Here is a 22030-nt window from a genome sequence, read left to right as displayed (position 1 = left end):
TGTATCTAAGTACCTTGGGGGTCACTGAAGCAGCATATGCTTTGATTTTTGTCTTTGCTCTGGTATTTGGGTTTATTACAGAAAATTTTAAACACAGAAGTGGAGAGAGTACTATAATGAATGAGTTTCAACTTCACCCACCTTCAGCAGTGACCAACTCACAGCCATCTTGTTTTATCTGTACCTTCACTTACACTTACGTGATTCTAATGGACCTGTGATAGACTGTCTTTGGTATGTAAAGCCAGGAGTAGAAATGAAGGGTCAGTGGGGGGGTGTGTGTGTATGTAGGTATGCATGCATATGCCTGCTTGTTTGGTCCCTACTCTGTGCCATTGGTCTGTTTATCTGTTCATGTGCCCCATACTCTAATACTTTTACGTTAGTTTGCTTTTTAGTATATGTTAATATCTAGAAGAACAAACCACTTTTTTGTTCATCTTTTAAAAAAAATAACTATTCATGTACTTTTATTCTTCCATGTAAGTTTTAGAGTAAGTAATCAGTTATCTTAAAATTTTAGCTGGAAAAAATTTTTTTGCTGGAATTTGAGATGACATTTAACTTATAGATTGATTTGGGAGAGAACTGATACCTTTGTTAAGTTTTCTCATTCAAGAACATGAAATATCTCTTTTATAACATCTGTGTTTGTTAGATTTAAACATTTTTTTTTTGTACAGATCTTTTGTATTCTTGGATACCATGTAGTTTTTGTTATGGTAAATGCTACTGTATTTATTTATTATGTTTCCTAAGTGTAGTTGTTTTATTACTGGAGAAACATTTTTGTAAGTTGCATTTGACAGCCATATTGAACTTTCCCGTTACTGATTCTATTCATTCTTCTACGTGGCATGATAGTGTATGTTTTACTTTACAAGAAACTGCCAAACCATTTTCCAAAGTGTCAGTAACATTTTGCACTCTGATCAGCAGTGTCTGAGAATCCCATTTACTCTACATCCTCAGGTCATTTGGCAGTATCAGTTAAAAAGAAATAGCCAATCCAATGGCTATCCAGTGGTATCTACTGCTTACTATTATTTTATTTTGCATTCCCCTAATGACTAAATGATGTGTTAAGCATTTCTTCATATGCTTCTTTGCTATTGGTATATCTTTAACATCTCTTCCTTCTTCCTGTTTAAATTGTTTTTTTTTTCTTATTACTTAATTGTGAGAGTTCTTTAAATTTTGGACACAAGTTCTTTATCAAATGTGTATTCTGCAAATACTTCCTCCCACCACCTTGTCTTTTCATTTTCTGAATCATGATCTTCGAAAGACCATAGGTATAAATTTTGATGAAATCTAATCTATCCGTTTTTTTTTAATAGCTCATGTTTATTGTATTCAGCCTAAGAAAATCTTGTTTATTGTATTCAGCCTAAGAAAATCTTTACCTAATTCATGGTTACAGAGATTTTATAGTTTCAGGTTTTTCATTTAGGTATATGACCCATTTTGGGTTAATTTTTATTTATGATACAAATTATGAGTTGAAGGTCATTTGTTTATATATGAATGTCCAATTGTTCTAGCCTCTGTTATTGAAGAGAGTATCTTTTTAAATAGAATTACCTTGGAGCCTTTGTTAAAAATTACTTGCCCAGGTATTAGTGGGTCTGTTTCTGGACTCTGTATTCAGTCTCACTGGTATATATGTTTCTCCTTTTCTCAGTAATGCACTGTCTTGATTATTATAGCTTTCTAAATCTTGAGGTCAGATATTATCAACCTTCAAACTTTTTTTTTCCAAAATTGCTTTCACTATTCTAATTCTTTTGCTTTTTATTATGAATTTTGGAATTTCACTGGGATTACACTGACTTTATACATCAATTTGAAGAAAATTGGCATTTAAACAATATTGAGTGTTCTAATCCATGCACATGGTATATCTCCATATATTTAGGTCTGTTTTTAAAAAAAATTCTTCGGGAATTACAGTTTTCAGTGTAAAACTTTTGCACATAGTTTGCTAGATCCGTATCTGAGTATTTCATGGTGTTTGGCATTATGGCAAAAGGTATTTGCATTTTGAAAAAATTTTAGTGATTTGCTAGTGTATAGAAATATAACTGATTTTTTTTCCAGTGGGGTTTATTCCAGGATGCTGATATAATTTCATATAAAGAGAACTGTTAACTGTTAGCATGTATCATGTATTTAGTAGGTCAAAGGCAGTAAAAGTGGTCATTTGACCCTTCAAATATAATCAAGTCATACCCATATACTTAAAACCATAGCTTTCGATTCCTTTTTTAAAAAAAAAAAAGATTATTTATTTTGAGAGAGAGAGAGAACATGAGTGGGGGGGGGGCGGGTGCAGAAGGAGAGGGAGAAGCAGGGTCCCTGCTGAGCAGGGAGCCCGACACGGGACTTCATCCCAGGACCCTGGGATCGTGACCTGAGCCGAAGGCAGGCGCTTAACCGACTGAACCACCCAGGTGCTTCACCTTCTATTGCTTTTTAATTTTATTTTTTTTAAGTGTGGTAAAAAAAAAAAAAAAATCCCACATAATATATCATCTTAACTGTTTTCAAGGGTGCAGTTAAGTAATGTTAAATATATTCACAGTGTTGTGCAGCAGCTCTCCAGAACTTGATTTCATCTTGCAAAACTGACACTGTACTCCTGAAACAGTAACTCCCAGGGGCACCTGGCTGGCTCAGTTAGTAGAGCAGATGACTCGATCTCGATCTCAGGGTCGTGAGTTCAAGCCCTACATTGAGCATGGAGCCTACTTAAAAACAAAAAACAACAAAACCGCAACAGTAACTCCCCATTTCCCATTCTTCCTAGCCCTTGGTACCCACTATCCTACTTTCTCACGGAGCTGCTCTACTAGCTTTTTGTTATTGTTATTGATCCTTTTAGATTTTCTACATAGATATTCATGTTGTCTGAGAATAGACATTTTTGTGCTTTTCCAGCCTTTTATTCATTTTCTTGCCTATTGCACTGGCAGGGACACCCATTGTGATGTTGCATGGGTGGAGAGAGTTGACGAACCTTGTCTTGTTCCAGATCTTTGGGGGAAAACATTCAGTATGTTAGCAGAGATATTTATTAGATTCCCTTTATCGGGCCGAGGAAGTCTCTTTTCATTTATAGTTTGCCCAGAGTTTTTATCATGAATAAACTGAATTTTGTCAAATAATTTTTTTTTCATCTACCGGTATGGTCTACTTAGACTGCTTATATGGTGTATTACATTGATATTTGAATGATAAACATTCCTGTGATAAACTCCACTTGATGTATTCTTCCTTTTATGTATTTCTAGATTTGATTTGCTAATATTTTGTTGAGAATTTTTATGTCTGTATTTATGTGTGATATTGGTCCATAGTTTTCTTGTAATATCTTTGTGTGCTCTTGGTATTAAGGTAATGTTGGTCTGATAAAATTAGCTGGGACATGTTACCTTCTCTTCTATTTTCTTAGAGTATTTCTGTAGAATTAGTACTATTTCTTCCTTAAATATTTGGCAGTAAATTTGGCCACTGAAGCTATCTGGACCGAGACTTTTCTTTTTGGATAGGTATTTTTATTTTTTAGCCATGATTTCAGTTTCTTTTACATATTAACAACTGTCAAAAATTACTCGTGATGTTTATATACACGTAAATGTTTATACACACATGTATGTTTACTTATAATTGCCCAAATTTGGAAGCATCCAAGATGTCCTTCCATAGGTGAATGGATAAACAAACTTGGCACATCCAGACAATAGAATACTACTCAGTGCTAAAAAGAAATGAGATTATAGGGGCGCCTGGGTGGCTCAGTCGGTTAAGTGTCTGCCTTCAGCTCAGGTCATGATCCCAGGGTCCTGGGATCAAGCCCCACATTGGGCTCCCTGCTTGGTGGGAAGCCTGCTTCTCCCTCTCCCACTCCCCCTGCTTGTGTTCCCTCTCTCGCTGTGTCTCTGTCAAATAAATAAATAAAATCTTAAAAAAAAAAAAAAAGAGTCTGACTCTTGATCTCAGCTCAGGTCTGTCTCAGGGTCGTGAGTTCAAGCCGTGTGTTGGGCTCCATTCTGGGTGTGGAGCCTACTTAAAAATGAATACTAATTTAAAAAATGAGATTAGCAAACCATGAAAAGACATGGAGGAACCTTAAAAGCATATTGCAAAGTAAAGGAGGGCAATTTGAAAAGGCTACCTATTGTATAATTTCCAACTATATAACATTCTGGAAACTGGAAACAGTGAAAAGATCAGTGGTCACCAAGGGGAGGATGGGATGAATAGGCAGACCACAGAGTATTTTTAGGTGATTTTTAATGAAACTATTCTGTATGATACCGTAATGGTGGGTATCTGTCATCATACCTTTGTCCACGCCCATTGAATGTACAACAGAAGTGACCCGTACTATAAACTATGGACTGAATGATGATAGGTCAGTGCAAGTCCATCAGTTGTAACAAGTGGCACCACTCTGGTGGAGGATTTGGTAATGGAGGAGATTATGCATGTGTGGGTGACATCTCTGTACCTTTCCGTTTTGCTATGAACCTAAATTGCTCTAGAAAGAATAAAGTCTTTAAATGAAAAAAGTGTAAATGATTTTTTTCTATTCTCTGTGTTCAGTGTCATTGATTTTTGCCCCTGCCATTGTTATTTCTTTCCTTCTGCTTACTTTGGCATTAATTTGATCTTTATTTACTTCCTTAGGGTAGAAACCTAGACCATCAATTTGAAACCTTTCTTTTCTAATAGAAGTATTCAGTGCTATACATTTCTCTTTAAGCACTACTTTAGCTGCATCCCACGAGTTTTGTGGCGTGTTTTATTTTCATTCAATTAAAAATATTTTCTGGCATCCCTTGTGATGTCCTCTTTGATTCATGAGTTAGTCAAAAGTGGATTGATTAATTTCCAGGTTTTCCGAAATATATTCCTGTTACTGGTTGCTAATTCTGTGTATTCAGAGAACCTGTTTTGTATGATTCCAGTTGACTTCAGTTTGTTAAAGTTTGTTTTTTGGTTTCTCTTGCTAACTATTCCATATACACTTAGAAAGAGTATGTATTCTTATATTGTTGGGTATTGTGCTCCATGAATGTCAGTTGGGTCAAGTTGGTTGATGTGGTTTTTATGTCTTCTGCATCCCTACTGGTTTTCTGTCCACTTGTTCTGTTAGTTACAGAGCAAAGGATGTTGAATAGTTGAACTCTAATTGTAGATTTGTCTAGTTCTCCTTTTTAATCACCCTTAATTTCAGCTTTCTGTACCTCCTTAATTCTTAATGGAGTACTTCCTCCACAAGTCTTTTCAAAGTTAGTCTTTGTGCATGGCAAAGCTATGAGTCCTTGTATAAATGAAGATATTTTTTCATTTGCTGTCACTTTTAAATAATAATGATATGTATGGATGAAAATTTTAGGTTGAAGTTCTTTTTCTTCATTATTTTCATGGTATTCCTCCATGATCTTATTGACTCTCTTGTGTCTTGAGAAATCTGAGGTTGGTCCTATTCTTTTGTCATTTGTTTTGTCTTTGCCTTTGGAAGTTACTGAATTTATCCTCGACTTTCTTAAATATCACTTAATTAGTAATATATGTACATACAGATTATCTTTAAATTGTATGGCTAATCCTTAATTGAAGTATTTTTGTGTTCTTTAAATATATTCTCTCCACCCCTTCATCTCCTCCCCATCCACCTCTTGTGTTCTTTAAATATATTCTTCTGCACCTCATTCATCTCCTCCCCATCACCCCTTTCCCTCAGCCTTTTATGCTGACTCCTGGGAGAGTTCCTTAATTGTTTTGTTGTTGTTGTTTTTTCTGGCTTAGTAATTCATTCCTCAGCTGTATCTATCCCATCTGTTATGTTTTTCATACTTAATGTTTCCACATAGTTTGGTTTCATATTTACAATATGTTCTCTTTTTTCTTATATTGGTATAGATATTAATACAGGTGGTAACTTGGGGTTCTTCCAAAAATTCTGTTTCATTAGTAATACCATGCAGTTTGTTATTTCTCTTCTGTTGTGATTGTATTCTAAGAATGTCTAGCTATTTGGGCCTCACAACTTATGTTCCCTTGAGGCATATTAAGCTGTTTTGGCGATGTCAGACCAGATGAGAGCGGGAATGAGCCCCCCAGGATAGAGAACCCGTCGTCACCACAGCACCATTTGTTACCCACTCTTGTTTGCTGATGTTCCATCAGGCATGTAGGCTACTTGGGGATTCACCTTCAAACTCTTGGAAGTAAACAGTATTGAGAAGAAACATTTTTCTTTATATGGTGATTTGCCTGGGGTGCGGGGAGGAAGGACGTAGAGGAAGAAGCCGGTGAGGGAATGCTGTGCCTAGGACCAGCCTTGCAGTATGGTTGACAAGTGTAGTGGAGTTCTTACTGTTAATACTTGGCGACAGTTTGTGATCATGTGCTTTGGACTTGTTCTGCTTTTCATCTCTTTTGGTTGTATACTTGGTGGGACCTGTCAATCAGGGAACTTGTGTATTTCTCTTGGATTTTCTCCTGAGTTATTTTGATCATCTCCTCTTCCATTTTCTTGGTTCTCTCTTTCCAGAGATCCTATTATTTGGCTGAACAGGTCTAATTTCAATCCTTTTTTTTCTCCTCTTCCTTTTTTGTATTTTTGCTATCCTTGCTGGGAAACTGCTTGAGTTCTATCTTCTAACTTTTCTAATTAATATTTAAAAATAAACTTTTATTGACAGCATGTACATGGAAAGTGTACATATCCTAAGTTCAGAGCCTGCTGAATTTTGACAAAGTGATATCCCCCCTTTTTTTTTTTTTACAGATTTTACTTATTTATTTCAGAGAGAGAGAGGGGAGAGAGAAAGCACACAAGCAAGCATGAGCCGGGGAGGGGGCGGGGCAGAGGGAGAAGCAGACTCCCCGCTGAGCTGGGAGCTTGACACGGGGCTCGATCCCAGGACCTTGAGATCATGACCTGAGCCGAAGGCAGCTGCTTAACGACGGAGCCACCCAGGCTCCATCCCCCAGTGACATTCCTTTGAACACCACCCAGATGGAGAAGTAGAGCATCACCTGCACCTCTGCTGCCTCCCAATCATGACTTCTTCCCCAGAGTCTGTACTGACTTTTAACACCTCGTTTAATTTTGTCTGCTTTTGAACTTGGTATAAATGGAAATGTAGACTCGATGTCTAGTGTCTTTCTCTTAGTAGCCTGTTCTGTTTCATCCATGTTCCTGCACCTCTAGTAGTTCACACTGTATCATTCATTAGTGTGTAGTGTTCTGGCATGTGAGTTCCTACCGTTTACCCACTCTACTGTTGATGGACTTGGGGCTTGTCTCTGATTTGGGACTATTACAAATACTTTTGCTGTGAACATCCTTGAGCACGTCATCGGTTGTGTATATGTACACACCTCTGTTGGGTATATACCTGGGACTTGGAAGCTGAATCAGGACATGCTGATGTTTACCTTTAGAATGTGTTGCCAGTTTTCCTGCAGGTCAGGAATTTGGGAGCAGCTTGGCTGAGTGATTCTGGCCCCGAGCCTTTACAGGGTAGTAGTAAGAATGCCAGCAGGGACCACAGACATCTGAAGGCCCTCTTCCAAAATGACTGACTCACATAGCTGTTGGCAGGAAGCCTCAGTTCCTCATCATGAAACTGCCTAGATAGCTGCATGACATGGCAGACATGGCTCCCCCAGAGCAAGTGATCCAAGAGAATTAGCAGGCCTTTTAATTTTAATCATTCTGGTGGATATATAGTGATATACTATTGTGGTTTTAGTTTGCATTTCCTTGAAGACTAATGAGATGAAGTACTTTTTCATCTATTGAGTAGCTTTTAAATACCTTTGCTGTCCTGGTTTTAATTTCCAGTAGTTCCTTTTTATTCTTGGAATACTCATTTCTGCTAGCAGCCTTGGTCCCCCCGCCATGGACGTAATATTTTTTCTTACATCTCTCATGATATTAAGGATGATCTCTCCCCCACCACCAAGGTTTTCATTTCCCTTTATAGTTTCTGTTTCTTCTAAGTTCCTTCTTTTCTCCTTGTTGTCTGCTTTGAATGTTAGGGGTTTTCCTTAGATTTCTCTGAGCCTTTGGCTATCTGTTTATATTTAAGACCCAGCTTCTAAAAAAAAGGCTGACTGAAGAAATGAGATTGTGTGCAAGGTGCTGCATGACCATAGACTTCACTGTAGGGCCTCCTGCTTGGGATGTTTCACTACAAACTCGCAGTATCAGGATCTGTACATTTATGTCTATTTTTCCCCCTCATGAATTATCAGATTGCCCAGAGCATACTCTCTTGTCCACTACCTGTAGGGTGTAAGTCTAGGAGTCTCAACATTTAGTATATAAACTTTGATTTTTAGTATTATATTTGTACTCTCAAATATGTTTGGATGGGAGCTCCCCAGTCACAAGACACTCCTTGTTACCATTTCTAGATAATAGACCCCAGTCAACCACTGGGATGGGGAGGAGCAGTCAGCAGGTGGGCAGACTTTTGGGGGAGGATCAGTGCTCAGACTGTCTCTTAGCAGTTCCAGAAAAACCTGGCACTGCTAATCCTAGGCCCTTGGTGAGTGGAATGTTCGTCGGTTTGCTTCTCAGATTTCTTTTTTTTTTTTTTAAGATTTTATTTATTTATTTGGCAGAGAGAGAGAGCGCGAGAGACGGAACACAAGCCAGGGGGAGTGGGAGAGGGAGAAGGAGGCTTCCCGCCGAGCAGGGAGCCCGACGTGGGGCTCGATCCCAGGACCCTGGGATCATGACCTGAGCCAAAGGCAGATGCCCAACGACTGAGCCACCCAGGCGCCCCTGCTTCTCAGATTTCACCATTGCTGGTTTCGTATTTAGTTTTCTCAGATATGCCAAGTTTAGTTAGCACTCTATTCCTGTTTTCCACCTCAGAGAAATTTTAACAGTCATCAGCTCCTCCTTACCATTATGGGTTTATGCCTTTAAAAAAGTCTTCAATGCCATTCTTACAAGGTTTTAGGAGCGAACAGAGGAGGTAAGTACACGTGCTCATTCTGCCATCTTTGACTGGTGATATTGTTTAAGAGTGTGTGTGTTTTAAGAACGCTTAAAATTGTGGATTCAAATTATTTTTTCTCCATTGATTATATCAGGTTACCTCTACAAGCATTCAGAAACTTTATTTAAAGTCATTGTACCTTATGTTATCCTCAAACAGTATTCTTTTACTCAAAATAAAATAGACTTTGTAACCAACTGCTATATTGGTCCCTGAGCCTATTTCCTGTTTCCGTATTTTGGTCAGTTTTGTCTCATCCCGATTCTCACCCAGTCATAGCAACCACTAGCATCTCTTCAAGCCTCGTTCTTTGTTTCCTTGCACATTATGTTTCAGTCATCGACGTGCCGTTCTCTGCAATCTGCTGGGGCAGTGGTAGTGAAGGGAGCAAGGAGCAGCATGCTTGGTCTCACAGTCTGTCTGTAGGAATTTAATGTTCTGCTAATTTCTGCAAATACCCCATTTCTAGCAGTATGAATTCCCTGCGAATCTCATCACAGAAGGACCTTTATCCAGATTTTCTGATTATGCTTCTTGGCGTTTCAAAGGATAAAACTTTCCAGGAATGGACACAGATGATTCAGAAGGCTAAGAAGCAAATGTCATGCCACTGTAATTATTTGATGGACTAATTTGGTTATTTGGACCTATTTAAATGTCATTCTTAATTTTGTAGTCTTGTGTTAGACTGTCAGTTGAGCTATGGTGTTACTGTGGTAAAAGAGTTGGCGCCAAGAGGTAGTGTTAACTTTTAATCTTGAAAGTGCTAAGGGATTGGGTTCTCTGTAGCTGAAAGCCAATTGGAGAGTTAGCAGCACACCTATAATCATCTGTGGTCATCTTGAATATCAACCGTTGGGATATTTTAAGGGAAGTGGGTATTGTGGGCAAAGTTAACAATAAGTGACAGTTAGCTTTCTGAATTATTTGTCCCTCTGGCTTGAACTTGGGCTAAATATTTAACATATAAATAATCATCACAGCTTGAATGATGATCAATGCCTTTATTTTAGAAGAAAAGAGATAATTTCTCAAGATAAAGATAGAGCCACCAGGGCCTCCAAATTTGAAGTGATTGCATTAATGTGTTAGAGTGATAGATTAACTGAATTGAATGAATAAATGTTTTAAATCTCTTCTTTCCTTTGATTCCTATTAAAAAAAATACTTTGTAAAATTGGTATGGTTGTATCTGTTTTACTGGTATGAAAACGGATTCTCAGAGAGACTAAGAAATCTGCCCAGGAGTATGTAACTCAGTTGACAGAGTTGGAATTTTGATCTAGATCTCTCCTAGATTTTAAAACAGACCTAGATCACTCCTAGATCTAAAACACAGAGTGCCTCCCAGTCGGGATAAATTAGTAAGGGTTGACAGGTTGGTGGTTCATCCTGTTTATCAGTTTGCAGAGGATTATGTTTCGGAGTATTGATCACAAGAAGTATTTAGACGTTCTCTCCTAATGAGTTTCTCTTTATAAAGCCTGCTGTTGTGTAGCTGAAGCCTTTGGAATCAAGTCCTGTCTCCTTCCGTTCTCTCCGCCCCCCTCCCATTCCCGCTCCCTCCCTCAGCCTTTAACTTCTTCCCACCCTTCTCTGCTCACTGCTGGTCCTTCTTCCCCCTTCCAACAATACCTGCTGGCGTGGCTAGACTTACCAGAGTAAGTAGGTACTTAAATGTGATTACACCAAGCAAAGTTGACTAATGAAAGTTCTGAAAACTTATTTAAAGTGAGAGAGAAGAGATAATAGCCTCAGCTCACGGGCTGCAGGAAAAGGGGACTTTTCTCGCAGCTTTCTTTGAGAATCCTTGTCCTCAGACGAGGGCACAGTCTCTTGAGAGGTGCTTTCTGAGGACATTTCTCATAGCACTCATCACCATAAAAATTGAATAATTCATTGCATAATGAGTGGTTTGGTATCTGTCTCCTCCACTAGAATTGAAGCTTTATGCAAGCTGACCATGTCAGTCTCACCTACTGATCATGCCTCAGTTAGCTTAGTGGCTCCACCTGGTGGGCACCTGTGTTGGATGGATAGGTGAATGGAAGGCGGAGGGTGGACAGAGTAAATAAATGAATGAAAAGGCACTGGTCTTTTGATTCCATTTCTTCTGCTTTTGTTTGGACTATTGCAGGAGCCTCCTCCCTGTCACCGTCTCAGAGCTATCATCTGTACTGTTCCACCCCTCCTAAGTTTGTCTCCAAAGGAGATCTTATCTTACTCCTTTACACCTTCAGAAACCTGTGACTTCCCACTGCTGTGTGTTAGTGAGGCACCTCAGAGTTGAGTTCCAGCCAGCCTTTCTGGTCTCGTTTCTCTCATCCCCCCCCTTGTACTCTGCACACCAGCTACAGTGCATTACTCACCACTCCTTGTCACTCCTGTGCCATTTCCCACCTCTCTGAGTTGACGTATGCACACGGTTCTCGTCGCAGCATCCTTTCTCCCTTGCTTGGCCGACTTCTGCTTATCCTTCGAAGACTAGCCTGGGATATCTAGTCTGTGAAACCCACCCCAGCCAGAATGGGTCCCTCCTTCCTTTGTGTTCAGGGATGACTTGATGCTTCCAGGTTACATATAACATTTATTACTTGGTTTTGTAATTATTTACCTAATTGGCCACTCTCTCAACTTAAGAGCAGGCTCTTCTCTTTTATGGCCCCCTCAGTACGCAGCATCTGGGAGACAGCGCGAAGTAGTGAAAAGAGTGTTCTTTAATAACCAGAGAGATCTGGCTGCGATTGAAATTTTGGTCTACCACATGCTAAGTTACTTGAATTATTCTTTTGTACTAATGCCCTTTCTTCTCTTTTCCTTCTCTCTCTCTCCCTCCCTGTAAGTCACCTCAAATCTGTTACTCAGAAAAATATAAACATTGAATTTCAAATTTGATTTCAGTGGTATTTGTAAAGGATTGAAATGTGGATTTATAAATTCATTTCCAACATCTTCCCTACAGAGAAATATAGAATCCATTCACTCTTACTTTCTCAAAGTCTCCCTTTTCCCGATCAAGGTCTCAGCCTTCTCATCAGTCCGTATTTGGGTGTGTAGTGCCCTGTGTGCGACATCATCCGCTAGGAGTTAGCGAGCACACGCCATTCATGTCCCGGGCACTGCTTGCTACCTCGATGTCACTTGGATCCTCAGGATAATCCTGTGCAGTGGGAACTGTCCTCTTCACGGAGGACACAGGCTCCGAGACCTTGAGCGCCATTTTCTGTAACATGATGAAAGACAAATCGCGACGTTAGAAGATAAGTGCGAAGAGGAAGTGGCTTCCGTTGCCTCACTTATGCATTTGATATTGTCCCAGGAGCGATTAGGAAATGAAATCGCTACTCACTGTAATCAAGATATTAGTAATGTCTTCAGAATCAAATAAAATGGCACACAGAGTCTCTTACCTTGGAGATTGTGGGTTAGCTGTGAAAGCAGGGATTGCATTAGCAGTTTCAGTGGTCAGAGCGTCTTTGCAGGGGACAGATTGAATGTGTCTGTTGGAAAGGCTCTGTAGGCTATCAGCAGAGGGTTATGGAATGCCACGTGGTCAGTGATTTTATATGTGAACGTGATCCCACTTTTCCCAACCTTGGTCAGCACTTTCAGCTGCATACCTCTTTGCTGCGGCGGCGGGGGGGGGGGGGGGCGGGGAGCTGCTGTGCTGCACCTTCAGAAGTGTTAGGCAACATCCCTGGTCTCCACCCACGAGATACCAGTGGCAACCCCATCCCCAGTCATGACAGCTATTACCAGATGACACTTGGCCGGGGGGGGGTGGTGGGTGGCAAAATTGCCACCGGTGGCAGGCCCCTGACCTTAAACTGAGCTTTTACAGCTCTGATCACCTCTGTTTTGAGATCCCATAACGTGCATTGTGCTGGGTGGTAAGTAGAACCTTGAAGAGAGCCCACACCCTTGAGTTGCTCATGGCCTGTGAAGCTTGTTGAGATCTTTTGACTAGGTAGACTGTTTCTAGTAGTTGACTGAAATAGCTTTTTTGGTTGAGGCTATTAGTAAAAATTTGTTTCAAAAAAGTTTAACATCTGTTTTCATTTCTGCTTTTGTAAGTTGCTTTGCTACTCAATTCCTTTATTTTAGATGTTTCCTCTTAGAACTTAAAACATTTGAGTATATGTCAAAATTTCCAGTTTAATGGGATATATGTTTTATTTGAGCAGAAATAAAACTATTATAACTTTAACTTAAGATAGGACAGTGGAAAGTTTAATGATGTTAAGTCAGGCTGAGGTGACAGCAGTGTAGATAATAGTGAAGGGAACTAGAAGTCTGGTATATTCAAGATTCACTTCCTGTTCTTGTTTATCATTGGAAAGTTGCACCTTATGAAAGATTTGAGATTCAGATCATTGCATTATTCTAAGAAAAAAAGTTCAAAATGCTAACCACGTCTTGGTAACCATAGCAAAATATATAGCACACAAAAATAATCTCTTACCTATCTTAGGGTTGACCTTTTTTGTATATGATGATCTATGTTGAGTTCTGAAGTATCTAATGTGCTTTTGTTATCTGAGGTCAAAGGGATAAAGGCTTTCTCAGTTATGAGAACACAGGCATGCCTGTTAGTTGAAGTAATAGAACCAACTCCGGTGTATCTAGCAGAGAGGAAGTTTATTAGTAAAGCAGTTGACAGAATATTTGGGAGGGCAGAAAACCAGTCAAGGATGCAACAAAGCCAGAATAACACTCAGAGTTATCCCTCCCCTACACTGATACTATTTGTTTAGTTAAAGTTGGCTTATAGAACCTCAGGTTCATGAGGACACCTTGGTCTGTATTACTTTCAGCTCTCATCCTGGTGCCTGAAACAGTGCTTCCTCAGTAGTAAGCCCTTAATAAATATTTGTTGTGTAAAGAAATTACTCCATCAAGGATATGTGTGTTAATATTAGCAACAACATGGAGAAAAAATACAGAGTAGCATTATGAAATGTTAATATCACACATTCTAATTGGAGATCTTTTTCATAGCAGAATTTACTCTTTCTGCTAAGGAATCTTGATAAACACATATTGAAAAACTGTTTTGTACCATAGAGCCTTGTTTTACATATGTTCCTGATTTAGATGAACATCCACAGTGGTCTTAGTATTACTCTGTCCGTGAGAAAGCAGAGGTTCTTAGAATTGATTGAGTCACTAGGGTCATGTCTGTGTATTTAATAGGCAGAACCTAGATTGAAATTCATGCCTGTCTGACTCTTAGCTCAGACATTTCCTTCTGTGTAACACAGCCTTAATGCTACTTTTTTTTTTTTGAGGTAAAAAAACATAGTGAATGTTCCTCTGTTTATTGTACTAGAAAGTGATTTGAGTGTATAAACTCACCAAACTGGGGCCTCCTATATACATATTCAACTGCAGTGTTGTAGATGTTCATAAAAGTAAATGTTAGTGTCTAAAGACAACCGTTAGATTGTATTCAAATTTTGCTGCTAAAATGAGAAGTACAAAATAAGCACGCGCTGCAAGAAGGAAGATGCCCCTGTTGGGAACAGTCTCTGAAAAAGCACCAACCATATGCCACTCTAGATATTTGGCTATTAATTTTTATTTTAACTTAATGAAAGAAACTGCTATTCCTCTTCAGAGCTCCCAAATGCTGCCACTATGTTTTAGACTTTAAAAACATTTTTGAAGTAATTCAGGCTTACAGGAAAGTTAGAGGAAGAGGGCAAAGAAACCTCCGTAGACTCTAAACCCAGGCGCCCTAATTACTAACATCTTCACGTCTGCCATGTCATTTTATATGTGTATGTCATCTATATACGTATGGTATTTTTTCCAAATCATTTGAGAGCAAGTTGTAGATACAATGCCCTTTTTACCCCTAAATACATCAGTATATATTAGTTTATTTGTATTTGGCAATTGTCCCAATAATGTCCTATTTTATAGCAAAAAGGAAAAAAAAAAATCTGGTCTGTGGTCCAGTCCATTATTATGTCATGCATTTAGTTGTTATGTCCCTTAACTCTTTAATCTGGAAGTTCTATCCTTGTCTTTTATGAGCTTGACATTTTAAAGAGTATAAGCCAGTTACTTTATAGAAGATGGACCTTATTTTAATAATATGGTAAAATTAAAGGTTTTTTTTTAAAGATTCTTTATTTTATTTTATTTTTTAAGATTTTATTTATCTATGTGAGAGAGAGTGCACACGAGGCAGGGGAGGGAGAGGCAAAAGCAGACTCTCTGCTGAGCAGGGAGCCTGACACGGGGCTCGATCCCAGGCCCCTGGGATCATTACCTGAGCCGAAGGCAGATGCTTAACTGACTAAGCCACCCAGGCGCCCCAAGATTATTTATTTTAGAGAGAGAGAGCGGGCACACGCGGGTGCGTAAGTGGGGGGAGGGGCAGAGCAAGAGTGAGAGAATCTCAAGCAGACTCCTTGCCACAGGGCCCAATCTCACAACCCTGAGCCAAAATCAAGAGTCGGATGCTTAATTGACTGAGCCACTCAGGCACCTCTCTTGTTTCTTCTTTTTTAAATTAACACTCCTTCCACCCTTTTGGTGTAGAGTATTTTGGTATTTTATGTGGTAGGATGGATACACTTAGATTGGCTTGCTCATTATCTTTCCCATGGTCCTCCTAGTGTACCTCCACGTAAAGCAGAGGGTGGAAAGCTGAATACTTTATTTCATAAAGCCCCCTTACATCCAGCATTCTGGATATGATTTAGGTTCCACCAGTCAGAAGAACTTGTATGGTGCTGAGTTCAGTGTGAGCCAAGGTGGTAGCATATGAAATACCAATTTTCTGGTCTAGTTCTACAGACCCAGCGGGGCTCTGGGGATTATAGTTCATACAGCTTCCTGATTCCTAGGTTATATTGAAATGATGTAATGACTTCCTGATTTCCCAGTGTCCTGAATGTGGCAGAGGAAGCGGTCTTTCACGTAGACCAGTTCTGTATTGTTCCTGGAGGCACAGCCTGAATCTGCCCTTCTAAGCCTTTTCAGCAGTTTTATAAGTACCTAATTCTGTGTACTATCTTTTTCTACCCAAGATAGCTTGAGAGCTATTCTGTTATCTATAAGTGAATCTTTGCTGACAGGGCTGGTAATCAAGAGAATTCGACTTTTACATTTGACTTTAAATGTGTATATATAAAGCAGTATACCTGAATCTGAAATACTTACATTTGAACTGGAACATGGTGTAAGGAAAAGGAAGTAGCCCTTTGTGTTGGGAGATCAGTGGAACATTAGGTATGTGCATGTGTGTATGTTAACGAAACCCTGACAATCTTTCCATGTGGATTTCTATATAACCTGTTCTTAGCTAGTGACTTTGTCACCGAAAGCCATCTTTTACTAGGACTTCTTGAAGGTCAGTTGCAACTTTTCTCCCATGTGATCTTAAAATTTGAATGTGGCCATGTATCCCATTCCTATCCTCTCGTATGATTTGGGTCGTGCAGCTAACTAATGAGAGATGGACTTGGAGCCATGTGATATCCACTGCCCTCTCTCTCTCAATCCTTTGTGAGTCTGTCCCTGAATTTCTGTTTCCACCCCTTACATAACAAGAGTATGGGAATTGTTGGAGACTATACTTAACCATTTTTTAAAATGTATTACAGAAAATTTTCAAATATAACACAAATGCAGAGAGAATACTATAATGACTACCATGTACTCATCACCTTATCAGCATTTTGCCAAACACACAAACTTCAGATAATTTGACAACTGGATCCCTAATGGGATACTTTTTTTCTTCCCATCTACCACTTCCTCAGTTCTGCATGGCCAAGCCTACAGCATCTTTCAGCCCTGCCCCTGCCTCCGATTGACTGGTTTCTCCCTGGGTCTCTCCAGAGACCTGAGTGTGTGGGTACGGGCACACTCAGGCCATGTCCCAGGTTGAGCACTTACTAGGTTGTGGGACAGAAAACGGGCATGCTTTGATTTCTTTTTTTTTTTTAAGATTTTTTATTTACTTATGGAGAGAGAGAGAGAGAATGGTAGAGAGAGAGCATGAGAGGGAGGAAGGTCAGAGGGAGAAGCAGACTCCCTGCTGAGCAGGGAGCCCGACGCGGGACTCGATCCTGGGATTCCAGGATCATGACCTGAGCCGAAGGCAGTTGCCCAACCACCTGAGCCACGCAGGCACCCATGCTTTGATTTCTTGTTGTGTGAGTGTGGTGTCTATGGGTCTGTTTTGGTGATGCCTTCTTCCAAACAGCTATTCTTCAGGTAAAGCTAATGACACTCAAATTCATAACCGTTTCTTGCTCTTGATTCCTTAAAAGAGTCAGTAATACACAAAATGGCACTTGTGATATTTCATTACTCTTTTGAGCTGCAATATGTATATGGTAAACCAATGCATAATCTAGTTGGCATTTATTTTTTAAACCTGACTGCAGGCAATATATGGACAGTAACCCCATATATTTTCACCATATATATTAAGAAGCTGATGTTTTGCCATAGGACATAAGGGGAAAATTGTACAGCTGCCACCCTCCAGCAGGAAGAGCACATCGCAATGTTACCATTTTTAGAGCATCATTAAAACCTTTTGTAGCCTCTTTGTAGTTTCATTCTGACACACTCTTTTCTTCTCAAAACCTGCATGGGAAAAGTCATTCTTACAAGTATAGAAATCAGAAATAATTGTTCTCACACTCTGAGAAAACTGATAAAAGCCAATCAAACACTATTTGAATTCTTGGTTTGGATCAATTGTGGTAGGTGCCGTGTGGGACCGAAGAGTAATGGGCCCATGAGTGGCTTGCTGTTTAGTTGAGTAGGCAGGACATCCAAAAAAATATTATTAGCAGCGAGAAGCCACATAGGAGGTATGCAAATAAAGAGAAAAAAGAAGGTCTTTAAAACTTTTGAGGAAGATAAACTATTGAAAAATAAGGTCATTTATTTTCCCACATGAGCTACCCTCCTATACGGTCCCTTCTTTCTAACAGCTGCATTGTGGCAGAGATTTCTGTAAGGTGGAGCAGTCTAGATATGTATTATCAGGGAGATATTAAATAACTGTATCTACCATATGTTGCTTCCTTGTATGCGGAAGGAAGAAGAAAAGCTAAGGGCACTCCTTATACTGGTAGCAGAGAGCTGAGGTTTTTTTGTTTTGTTTTTAAGAAATCTTGACTGATTTTATTGTCATTCCAGGTTCCGGTTTAGTATATTTTTCATGATTAATATTCCAGTATGAAGCACATATTAGTTATCTATTGCTACCTAACAAGTTATGAACAGCAATAATAAAACCCCTAACCCATTGTCGCGCTTAAATAGTACAAATCATATAGTAACTTCAGCTAATATTTGATGTAGTCAACATATATCTTATGAGCATTATTGATGTGCAAGGTGCTGTGCTTGGAGTTACTCAGAATAGAAAGAAGTAAAAGTCAGGGTCTCTGCCCCAGAGGAGCTTGTGTTTAGGGTGAGGGATGTAAGAGTGAATGCACGTGAAGTAATCGACCATGGGCTGTGTGATGTTGGCAAAGAGTTTACACATTATTTCATGCTATTGTTTCATTGATAAGAAAACAAATCTAGAAAGGCTAAAAGAGGTGATGTAGCTGATTAGAAGTCAGACCGCAACTGGGCCACAGGTTTCCAGGCCAGTGTGTTTTCTTTTTTCTTTTATTCTAAGATAATATACATCTAAAGTTAAAACTATGTGGCACTGACTATGTAAGATCCAAATAAGTTGAGGAAAGGAAGATGGGTGGCTGTGAGTAGTCAAAGAAGAATTTAAGGAGAAGGTATGATTGAGATGTGAGTGTAAAGAATAAATAGGGGAAGCAGAATAATTCGATTATTGGGAACCAAATATTCGTTACATTCATGGTACAGAAACAACCAGCTAGACTAACTTGAAAGGTACATGTTGGGCAGTAGAGGGAAATTAGGTTCAGGGGCTTGAAAGTGTGGGAGAGGAACTTGGACTTCATGTGGTAGATCATGGGGAACTATTCTCAATCCTGGAGCATGAAATGACACAATGAAAGTGGGATTAAGGAAGATAATGTTTGTTTGCCAGGAGAACTGGATAGTGTCTGCATTTTTCTTTTCTTACGTTCTGTTTATTGGTCTGTTTCATTCTAAGTAGATTAAATACTGTATTAGTCAGAAGGCTGGCTTATGTTGTAGCCACAAATTAACCCTGAAATCTCAGTGGCTAAACACATAAGTGTGTTTCTTATTTGTGCTACTTGGTCAACACGAGGTGTTGGGGTAAGAGGTGGGGAGTTCTCCACTTACTCATTCAAGGATCCAGGCTAACAAAGGTTCCCACCATCTAGAACATCTCTGGTCACTGTGACAGGAGACAGGAGGGGAACGGGGTATCTCACCACTCTCTGACCCTTCAGCCTGGAAGTGACATATGTCACTTCTGCCCCCAACCCATTGGCCAGAAGTAGTCACATATGCCCCTAAGGGAATTGGAGGGTATTTGGTGAACAGTGTCTCTTTTGAGGACCTGGACCATAATTCTGCTTGTTTAATACAAATAGTATAGTGATTAAGATTAATGGTGCAGACCCTGGAATTGGACTGCCAGTATTTAGAGCTTGGCTCCCCCACTTACAACTGTGTGACCTTGGGCATTTTACTGTTTCTCTGGGATATCATTTCCTTGTCTATAAAACAGGGAAAGTAATGGGACGAGCCTCACAGAAGTATTAATGAGGTTTGAATGAGATTTTATATATATATATATATGTATGTAGTATGTATATTGCTCCAAGCATTATGCCATGTTACTATTAGCATGTATTTGTGTTGGTGGTGTTGTTATTACTCTGCTGGCTTCCAGTGTAACTTCTGGAAGGAAGGCTGATTTCTGACAGTAGTTGAGGGGCCGGGGGAAAGACATCCTTGCACTGAGTCAGCCTCCAGGCACTGGGTCCGATGGTGTGGATTTCATGCCGGTTCCACCTCTGCATGTGACCTGGCACTCAAGGTCCCTCATCAGCAAAATTGAGATAATAATTGTCCCCATCTCTTAAGGCAAGGAGGATTAAGTGAAATAATGCCTGTCAAGTACTTGGGAAAGTGGCATGTAGGAAGCAGTCAATGAATGTCCTTAGCTAATTGAGCTTTTATTTTAGAAGAAATTTGGGGATTATCTTTTAAGTGATCATTTATTTCAGAGTTTTGATGTAAAACAGACTTGCGTTGGCAGCAGTTCTCATGAGTGCATTTAGTCCGTCCTGGCTTCAGAATAGGCCATGTTGTCAACCAATCAGCTTTTCATTTTTCATTCTGACCTCAGTAGTCAATAAGGACATGTTTTTAGCTTTGCAGAGAATAACAAATTACAATGGGCTAAAGAGTGACCGAAATAGACCGTTTTGAGAGCTACTTTAAGGTCAGTGCTTCCCCCTTTTAAAATTGCCTGGTAGTTTTTACTGATTGGTAGGAGTCACTGCCCTTGCCTCTTGAAATATAAAATTATTTCCAAGCAGAAATCTATCTACATTTAAATTGACTCATTGGGTAATCAGCTCTATTTTTTAATATGCCTAAATTGCAGGGTCCTAGAGGATCACAGTCTTCAATTACATACATGCTCTAGTATATATGCTCTAGTATATGTAATTAAGCATGTAAGGTATGTCTTTTCATTGAGAAATTAAGAACTTTACAGATATTTCAACAGGGCTTTAGAATTTTGTTAGTTATAGTACAAAACAGGTGCTATTCATTTAGATGGATATTTGAGAGCTTCTTGTGTGCCAGACTCTGTACTAGGTGCTGTGCACATAGCAGATGACATCCGTGTCTTCTTGGAACTCACAACCTGGCCAAGTTGATAATCTACCCACTGCTGGCTTTTTGTCCTGTTTAAGGATTAGATGGTCTGCTGCATATAATGGAACAGTCTTGATGTTGCCTCTCATTTACCAGGTCCCTCTTCGGAACTTCGGTTTCTTAATAAAGCATAGCTGATACTATGTGCTTATCCTGTTGCACAGGAATATGGAAAGGAAGACATTACATGAAGTATAGACTATTTTGTAAGTTCTTGAGTTTGTCACATGTACCTAATATCATTTCTGACATCTAACATTTACCATTCTGCACTCTCTGTATTGTTCTGTACTATCATTGAAGAATTGATGCATTTATACTGATTCAAACTAAATAGCTTTGAGGTTTTTTTTTAAACTAACCAAATATCCTTTTAGAAAAAAAATAAAATTATGGAGAGGTAGATATAATTAGCTGCTATATAACCGTCAGCTTTCCTAGATAAGTTTTTCTAGCTCATGATTATTATTTAAAATTATTAATAATGTGTCACCTGATTCATATAGAAAATACTTAGAGGGTTGTGATTTTCAAACAATGTGTTGTATATAAGGCCACCCCTTTGTTCTGTAACAGAATACAAAGATTATACAACACTGTCCCCGTTCTCCAAGTTTACCTACTCCATGAGGGAAATAATTGTAAAGCCAACTAATAATCCAAGACACTGTAAGGGTGCCCAGAGGCCATGTGTAAACCATGGCTTCATGAATGAAATAGGTAGTAAGGGCCTTTTGAAGGAGAGTGAATAGCTGAGTTTTTCTGGAGTACAGACTTTTTTCTTTTTTTTTAGGATTAGTTGGAGATAGGGTTAAAGTTTACCTTTTTGGCACTATGACTACTGATTGAAGAAAATCATTTATATAGATTTGGGGTACAGTGGAGGTAGGAGGCAGAAAACTAAACAGATAAAAGAATGTGTTATTCCTTTGACAAGTGACATAGATATTTACTTTCTTATTTGAAGGATCTTAAGATCCTTAGCACAGAGAGGACTTTCTCATCTGCTGTGAAGCAGCATGTTGGCTCATACATAAGCTAGTCTATGTTCCAGTGTCGTTATCAAACTCATGCACCATAATGATGCACTGAAGTTACAGTGGCCTCTGTTTCTGATTTTCCTTTAGTAACTTTCATTACAGTTTTTCTTTTGGGATCTAATTCAAATGACT

General features: G+C 39.2%; 1 protein-coding gene across 4 annotated transcripts in view; it reads left to right on the top strand.

The window, feature by feature from the left end:
• The window catches only part of UBAC2 (UBA domain containing 2), a 168413-nt gene that overhangs the window by 57633 nt on the left and 88750 nt on the right, over positions 1-22030 (top strand). The gene's annotated exons all lie outside the window — the stretch shown is intronic.

The sequence above is a fragment of the Callorhinus ursinus genome, unplaced genomic scaffold (assembly GCF_003265705.2).
Source record: "Callorhinus ursinus isolate GAN/ISIS: 27379988/994484 unplaced genomic scaffold, GSC_fseal_2.0 scaffold7, whole genome shotgun sequence".
NCBI classification, from domain to species: domain Eukaryota; kingdom Metazoa; phylum Chordata; class Mammalia; order Carnivora; family Otariidae; genus Callorhinus; species Callorhinus ursinus.
The sequence above is the reverse complement of the archived record's forward strand: the minus strand, read 5'-3'. Positions and strand labels throughout refer to the sequence as shown.